The following is an 8,445-nucleotide window of genomic DNA, read 5'->3' as shown; positions in this document are numbered from 1 at the left end:
TTTTTATGTTGCAACTATAAATAGGGATGTGTGGGTGTTGTAGAAGGTATGCCTGGATTAGCCAGAGCATCAATAGGAATAGTTTAGGTTTTATTTTATAATTTACATTTCCATGAACTGTTAGTTTTAGGGTTTGTCAATCTTTCAGTTTCACAATTTTCAATTCAAATGCACTGTTAAATATTTGTTGTTCAGAACTCCAACATGTTTTGAATGTGATTGTGTGATTGTTACAATTTTCATTAAGCTCATGTTCATGTTATGTTCTTATGTTAGCATCAGTAGGATAGTTTTATACATTGTTGTCTGACAAACAACATGTTTAAGAACTTCATCATGTTTTAATTCTACTACTAAGGCAGAGATGAAACTCTAGATAAATATAACCCTATTGTATGAGCACTTCTTCTCCATGACAGTTTGATGACAATCATGTTTTAATTTCCGAAAAGGCTATATGAACTGAATGTAGTATAATCTTAGATTGCTTGTACCTTAGAAAGACAAGTAATGCTAGGGATTGACATATGATAGCTGAGATTAAGGCATCGCTGTGATAGGAGAAGACTAGTATATCATCTTAGAGAATTATATGCAGCTAGGGGTGCAATTGAAGCCTTAGTTCTCACCTTATCCCTTAGCTTCCATCACTGCCCTTGGCTCACAGCCTTGGTTTGTTTGTCTTTGTTTCACTGTTTCTTTGTTCTCTATCACTGTTACCTCATTGCTTTACTTACTGCCTTGTTAATTTAGATAACTAGCTTAAAAACTTCAACTATACACCCTAGTCCCTGTGGAAATGACCCGTTCTTGCACAAGCTACAATCGACACCGTGCACTTGCGGTTAACAAGTAGGCTTCCTCTTGCTCTTATTTTCTGTCCCCTTTCAAAGCCTACCACCCTCTTCCCATCAGGAGTTGCACGATTTCTGGGGACTCCGTCCACAAAACTGTACAGTCTTTGATGGAGCATTTATGTGAGATTCTGTATTTCTCCAAGGCGCAACGTCAAGACATATTTGCAGCACTCAATCGTGTTGTGTCAGGAAAGCGGTTGTTGTCATTCGGGGAAGCCGCTCAAAAATACCAACCTCTTCTAGAAGGTGTCTCCGGTAAATGAAACTGGGGACTGCTAACCACTGCCCACCTGAGGGACGTCGAGTTCGACATCATGCTGATTGAAGCGGCCTATGAGTTCAACATTTCTACCGTCAAGACTCTGAGAGCCGCATGAATTTCAAAGCAGGAAGCAGTGCATTTCCCAACTGTGATAAAAAACCTAGAAGAATAATAAAAAAATTCTTACAGGTACATTAATCTCGAAATCAAGGTGGGAGATGCTCAAACGCACGTCAAATTTCATATTGTTAAAGAATGCCCAAATTATGATATGGTTCTGGGGCACTCATGGATGCATAGAAACAAAGCAAAACTAGGAGTATGTCCTTTACCAGTTTTACCTAAAAGGATTTGCAACAAGCCATCCAACCCTGAAGATTATTTGTTGCCGCACTAACAACTTGCCAATGTGACCGAATTGCCTGGAGAGAGCCCGGCGACATATGTTCGCAGATCCCTAACACAAGTAAGTTTCATTGAACAACCCTTTTTCCAACCAGTCACTCCTCCATTCTTCAAAGCCTGGGGACTCGAGCCAGTTATTAACCCAGCTGTCACTAGGAGGTATGAATGGGATGATGGTCCTTTCAAATATTTTATCAAATGTTTAGAAGCTGTCTTTGTCAATGATGATGAGTTTAAGAACCAAGTTATTGAGCAACGCCCAAACCCATTCCAAGTTGGAGATATAGTTGTAAGGATTGCTGCTCAACCCCCACCCGGTTCCGCAGAAGGAAAAGATGATTTGTACCTAGTGGCAGAAGTTATCTTAGGAGGTTACTGCAAGCTCATCAATGCTGACAAACTAGAAGTCATGGTAATGCACTCACTATGGCTCAAGCCTTTCAATACCTAATATGCCGTACTCTTCTTTTCCTCCAGCGTTCTGATTAGTGTTTCCTTTAGCAACTTCCTTTTTCATGCAATATTTGTAATTCCTCCGAAATGATTGCACTGCTTGCATTCATAATTAGGGTTTCAATTTGTCAATTAATCAAGTATAATTTCCCTTTTAGAAATCTCTTTACTCCTGAATCATATAAAGGAACAGTATCGAGTAAACCCAAATCCTCACAAAAATCATTACATATTAATTAGAAACCAGAAAAAATCAAGCCATGTAAGAGATGTCTCAAAAATACCGAAGAGGGGTGTTAGAGCATTGCTCGGTCGAACTCGCATGCGTTGCTATGTCAAGCATGTTTGTCAATGTTAGTGATCAAAACTATAAGTCTTGATTTCTAGTCTACTATAGCTAAGGTCTTGGACTAGGATAGAAAGTGTAGTTGAGCTCAAGAACTCCATGGAAATCATCATACAAGACGAAGGACTACTCAAGGAACTGGTGGATCTTCATCGACTAAAAGGTATATGGAGACTTGAACTTATCTATCACTCAAAAGTCTATTTATCTCCTATCATGAGACAAAAGTCGTTTTGCTATATAGACTTAGATTATACACATTTGGTATTTCGAGCCGAGTTTATCTCGCTTATCTATTTCTCGAAGTATGTGTTGGTAAGCTTTCGCTTTAGCCAAGTTCATCTTTACCTAGTGACGAAATTCATGTTATGTTTCAATCACTTTGGAAATTTCTATGACGAAAAATGGTTTGTGAATAACAACTATATAACGTCCTCTGAGAATGTTTCAATGATTAAAATGAGAGTTAGATTATATAACCATTGGAGGATATAATCATTGTTGTGGAAACACATATATGTATAAGTCCTTGTTCCTTGAACCAAAGTTTGCGAACTTTGTTGATCAAGTGAACAAGAGTAGTGCGTGAGATAAGTCCGCGAACTCAGTCCGCGAACCCAGTCCGTGAACTGCCGAAGTTCTCAAACCCGAGAATTTCTGCTGGAGTTTGTGAACTCCATCCAGGATCTTAACTCCGCGAACCCAGTCCGCCAACTTGAGTAGGTTATATCTAAAAAACTATGATTATGAACTTATTCATATTAACTAAGGAATGCATTTGCAAACCGTGGCTATATAGTTCATGAACCGATTCAAGTGAATCAAATCGTTATTTCTTCAATTGTGTCTTGTGTAGTACATGAGATTTCCTTGCAATTGAACAACTCTCTAACTAGTTCATTTGAGTCATTTGAACTAGTTATGGTGATGAAGAATATGGTTGATATGAAAGTGATTATATGGCTAACCATTTTGTTAACTATTGTTGAACCAACTAATGTACAAGTTTGGGTACGGTTACACAAGCCTAGAAACGTGCATTTCATTTGTGTATAACAAGCTATGTTTTCGGTCTAACGGTTGATAAATATTAGCTTGAATCTAATCAGGTTTTCATCTAACGGTGAAAACCTGATTTGAAAGACTATATAAGGCAGAACTCTAGCAACTGGGAAACTTAATCCCCAACATTCTATGTGATAATAGTTGTGCTAAGCTAGAGTCGATTCTCCTTTAACCTTTGGTTTCTTCTTCTAAACCAGGTTAACGACTTAAAGACTTCATTGGGATTGTGAAGCCAGACCGATACTACTTTATCATAGTTGTGCGATCTTATCTTTTTGTTTCTATTATAAAAATTGGCTTGAGATTTCTATCTCCGATAGGCAAGATAAAAACTAATCGCAAACATCTTCGTCTCATCGTTTGTGGTTCTACAATATCTTTTTTCGCTGCGTCGATTAAGACTATTGTGAGGTGATTGATAATACTAGGCTGTTCTTCGGGAATATAAGTCCGGATTATCAATTGGTTCCTGTTCACCTTGATTTATCAAATGACGGAACAAAACTCGTAAGTATATTCGTGGGAGACGGATTTATCTATTACCATAGACTTTTCTGTGTGATACAGATTTGTTTATTAAAGTCTCGAATTTGGGTCGTAGAAATTCTTAGTTGTAGGTGAAATCAGCTAACGGAATCAAGTACGTAGTACTCTGCTGGGATCAGAGACGTAGAAGCATATAGTCCAGACCGAAGTTTGTTTGTGTAGATGGGGAAAAACGATTTACTGGTTTTTACGGGATTGAGTAGATGACCGTGCGGAGGAGACTCCTTGAACCGAGCAAATGCTCAACTTCACACAGATGCACTGCAAGAAGGGAGTGCTTTAAGTTCGAGAGATCAATATGTAGGACTCCGGACTAAACCAAGACAATGGTCGTTCTAGAGTCAATTCGGTCACAAGAGAGGATGGGTTGATCTGTATGAGGGAAGCTGAGAAATGTGTGAGATCAATGGTGATCAAAGATTGTAGGTGTGTTGTGTTTTCTGCGTAAAGAAAATAAGATAAGTTCTGATTGATTGAACGCTGGGTTCTTAATCTCTTTTTTGTCTGCTTTGAGGAGAGATTGTCCTGTTCTTTCAATCATAATTCAGAGACTTGTTTATATTGCCAGAATCGTAAACACCTTGATCACATGAAGTGTGACAGTTGCTAGAGTCAAAAAGTGGGAAAGTGGGGAAATCGTGTCAATACCAGTTGCTCATCGTGCGGAGACTTGGTTAATTTTCCACCCACTACTTTGCTAAATCCTCCAACTGATTGCACGACTTTCTCACATTCTCATCGTGTGTATGAACACACGTGCCATAGACCGCCAGACCAAAATCCTAATTAATATCCCCACATATGACATGATTGACATCTCGTGATTGTGGACTCAGTTGCTGACTTTATGGGACGATGAGTCCTTGTATTGCTGAGTTGAACGTGATTTGTAAATGTTCTGAGACTCATGAATCGAACATGCCTGCTGAGACAAAAGTATATTGTCGAATAAACGTTGATAACTTAAGGTGAGCAAATGTTGCCGAATTGTTGAATATTGATAGTTGAATCAATATTTCTTAGTCTGAGCAAATATTGCTCGTATGAGCAAGTGTTGCTCGTCTGATGAATTGTTGGTGTCAAGACCAGATAAAATAAAATATTAATTTAAGATACTGGCAGCTAGGCAGAGCATAATTATTAAAGTGTCGATCACGGGATCAACGTAAAATTATTAATGTTTGAATCTGCTCAAATTATGTTTTTGCAGAGCTCTGGATTCGAAACCCTAATTTTGATCAATTGATGATTTATTGAAAATCAACCGCAGTGAAGGAGGGACCAGATACATGGGATGACGAGTCGACCATGTAACGCCCAGATGTTCAGATGAGCAAAATACCAAAGTCTCCTGAAGACTAGTCGGTGAAAAGATGATTAAATGCTGGTTAAATTATTTATTAAAATAGTGCTGGAGAGATGAGGGATCGACCAAGGGGGCATGAGACCGTCCCTTGGTGGTCATGGGACCAGCTAATGGTCGTTTGAGCAAACTCCAAGTTGTTTGAGAAGAGTTTGGACCCAATATGAGCAATTGAGCAAATTAGGTCAAAATTGTTAAAACACATGGGAACGGCTCTTTGCAAGCCTCAGGGGCCAGCCTTGGTCGGTCAAGGAGACATGCCGTGTCACCATAATGTCCGTGTCTCAGTCCTGAGAGTTTCGATATTTTCCGGTGTGCGTTTGAGCAACATTTTGAGAAAATATGAAGAAATCAAAGATTTTTACTGAAACCAGGAAAACTTCATGAGATGAAGGAATAAATAATAAAATAGTGAAGGAATCATGAAGTGTGGGACCGGATATGTCCAAGGCAGACCTTCCGTCCAAAGAGCCCGGTCCCAAGGCACTTTTCCTAATTTTATAATATTTTTCATGATTTTAGGGAAATATCATAAAATTAAGGAGTTTGTTGAAACCAAGGAATTTGTTGATACCAAGGAGTTTCCATGAGATGAGGGAAACATAAAAAATAATAATAATAAAATAAGGGGCGTGGGGGACCGGCTAGGGCACGGTCCCACGAGTTTCCCTAATTTTATATTATTTTCATGACTTGAGGGAAATTTCATGAATTCAAGGAGTTTGCTGAAACTAGAGAGTTTCCTTGAAGTGAAGGAGTTTCCATGCGATGAGGGAAACAAATAATATTAAAATAATGAGACAAGAGCGTATGGGACCGGCCACGGCTAGGGCATGGCCGGCCGGCCAGCGAGCCCGGTCCCGTGCGTTTTTCCCTAATTTTACATAACTTTCATGAGTTTAGGGAAATATCATGAAATCAGGGAATTTTCATGAGATAAAATAATAAGGAACCATGAGGTGTGGGACCGGCCACGGCTATGGCATGGCCGGCCGGCTAGCAAGCTTGGTCCCACGACACCTTTCCTTATTTTTATTATTTCTTTGACATGAGGAAACACCATGAGATTAGGGAGTTTCCTTGAGACGAATGAGATTTGCTCAAATGAAAAGACTTTCATGAGATCAGGGAAAATAATAAAACATGATAAAATATGAAATTAGGCGTGGGACTGGCCACGGCGTGACTGGCCGGCCGGTGAGCCCAGTCCCCTAGCGCCTTTGCCGATATTTTATTATTATTATTATTTTTCATCCCATTTTTCATAGGTTCATCGTTCCTTTGTGTTTTGGAATGCTCGTTTGTGCATTCAGATGCTCGTTTGTGCATTATTGCTGAGTACACTTTCACCGTTTTAGTCGGGGCTTACTCGATAACCGCTCAGATGCCCGCACGTTGAGTATTTGTCACTAACCCGTGGAATTCTGCTGGGAAGAACCTCAAATTGAAGTGACAAAATATTACGAAGAAATTAGAATATTGTTGAATATTCGGTTAACGATTAGAGATAATTAATTGATGGCTCTATACTAGCATGCATGCAGTCTAGGAGCATTAATTATATGAGAATTGAGAGATATGAGCTTGTTGAAACGTCATATCTCTTTTATATAGTCAGGGAAAACCTTGTCGCATCCTGAAGACGTTATTGCTCTATACTAGCAGGCAAGCTATCTAGGAGCCGTCCAATCTTTCGATTCTATATAGAAGTAATTACTGAAATTGCTCAGTATTCATGAGATATGTCGTTTCCTCAGCTGAGAGGCTACACATCTGCATATACTCTGAGAGACAGTATTTTCAGTCAAATATTTCATGGCATGAGCTTTCATGCTTCAATGAGAGACATGAGCCTCAATATTTATCTGCTTGCTGGATTAGGAGCATGTACAATTATGGTTTTACGATTTTGGCCTTTGTCGAAAATCCACCATCTACAGTTTGGAGTAGGCTAGTGTCTGTAGCGGCTTAATACAATGTGTGTTCAATCTGGACTAGGTCTCGGGTTTTTTCTGCATTTGCAGTTTCCTCGTTAACAAAATTCTGGTGTCTGTGTTATTTCTTTTCCGCATTATATTTTGTTATATAATTGAAATATCATAGGTTGTGCGTTGTTCAATCAATTAGAATATCCGACCTTTTAGTTGTTGATTTAAATTGATTGACACTTGGATATTGGTCTTTGGTACCATCCAAGTTATCTCTCTAGTATTTGATAAAGACTCGCAGATTTCTATTTGCTTGAGTATATATCAAATCGAGAGATTGAGATATAAACTCTTTGATATACTTTTTATCTAGATTGAGTGTGACTGTCTAGTTGATTCTCTAGAAAGTATATTGGAGTTTGTCCATACAGATTTCTTACCGAAATATTGGGTGTGGTTGTTAGACCCCCGCTTTTTCAATTGGTATCAGAGCAGGCAAACACTCTAAACCTAATAAGTTTGTGTTTGTTCGTTCCTTAAAAATTATTCCATGGGAAGTTTCTTTGGAAAACTTTTTCTTGGCATCTGTAACGCGCACCAGAAGTCCTTAAAGATTGCTCAAGGATTATTATGGTTAAAATCTCCGGGTTCACATGACAATCTCATTTCATCTAAAAAGGAAAATTTAGATGATGAGAACCAATCTAAAGGAAAAAATAAAAATAAAGAAAGATTGAGAAAACGTTCGTTATACTCAAGGATATGGAACCTCACTAGATTAACTCTTGCTCTCTTTGAGGAATACTGTCGTAGTGGATCAATTGACAAAGATCTATTTAGAGCATTCGAAGGCGTTTTTAAATTCTTAGAAAAACTTAATTTTGTTAATCCTAAGAATCAATCCGAAAAAGGTCCTGTACATCTTAAACCATGGAATAATATTGTACAACCCAGGAGTCGGAAGAATCTTCCTTCTAGCCAGATCAAAAAAAGGATAGAAAGCTCCAACTGCCCTGATTATTATCATTACGTTGATTACATTACGGTAACTGTTCACACATATCAACCTGAAATGCTGCATGAGAATTCCTCTGCACATTATGCCTCTTGGTAACAAGCCTCGCACTACCCCCTGTATATATCTTGGAATGGGGCAAGAAATGGTTTGAGTTATGTACAATTTTGTTATTCCCTTTTAGAGTATCAAATAAAGCTTTCTA

Source organism: Papaver somniferum, unplaced genomic scaffold, assembly GCF_003573695.1.
Source record: "Papaver somniferum cultivar HN1 unplaced genomic scaffold, ASM357369v1 unplaced-scaffold_133, whole genome shotgun sequence".
NCBI classification, from domain to species: domain Eukaryota; kingdom Viridiplantae; phylum Streptophyta; class Magnoliopsida; order Ranunculales; family Papaveraceae; genus Papaver; species Papaver somniferum.
Note: the sequence above shows the minus strand (reverse complement) of the source record.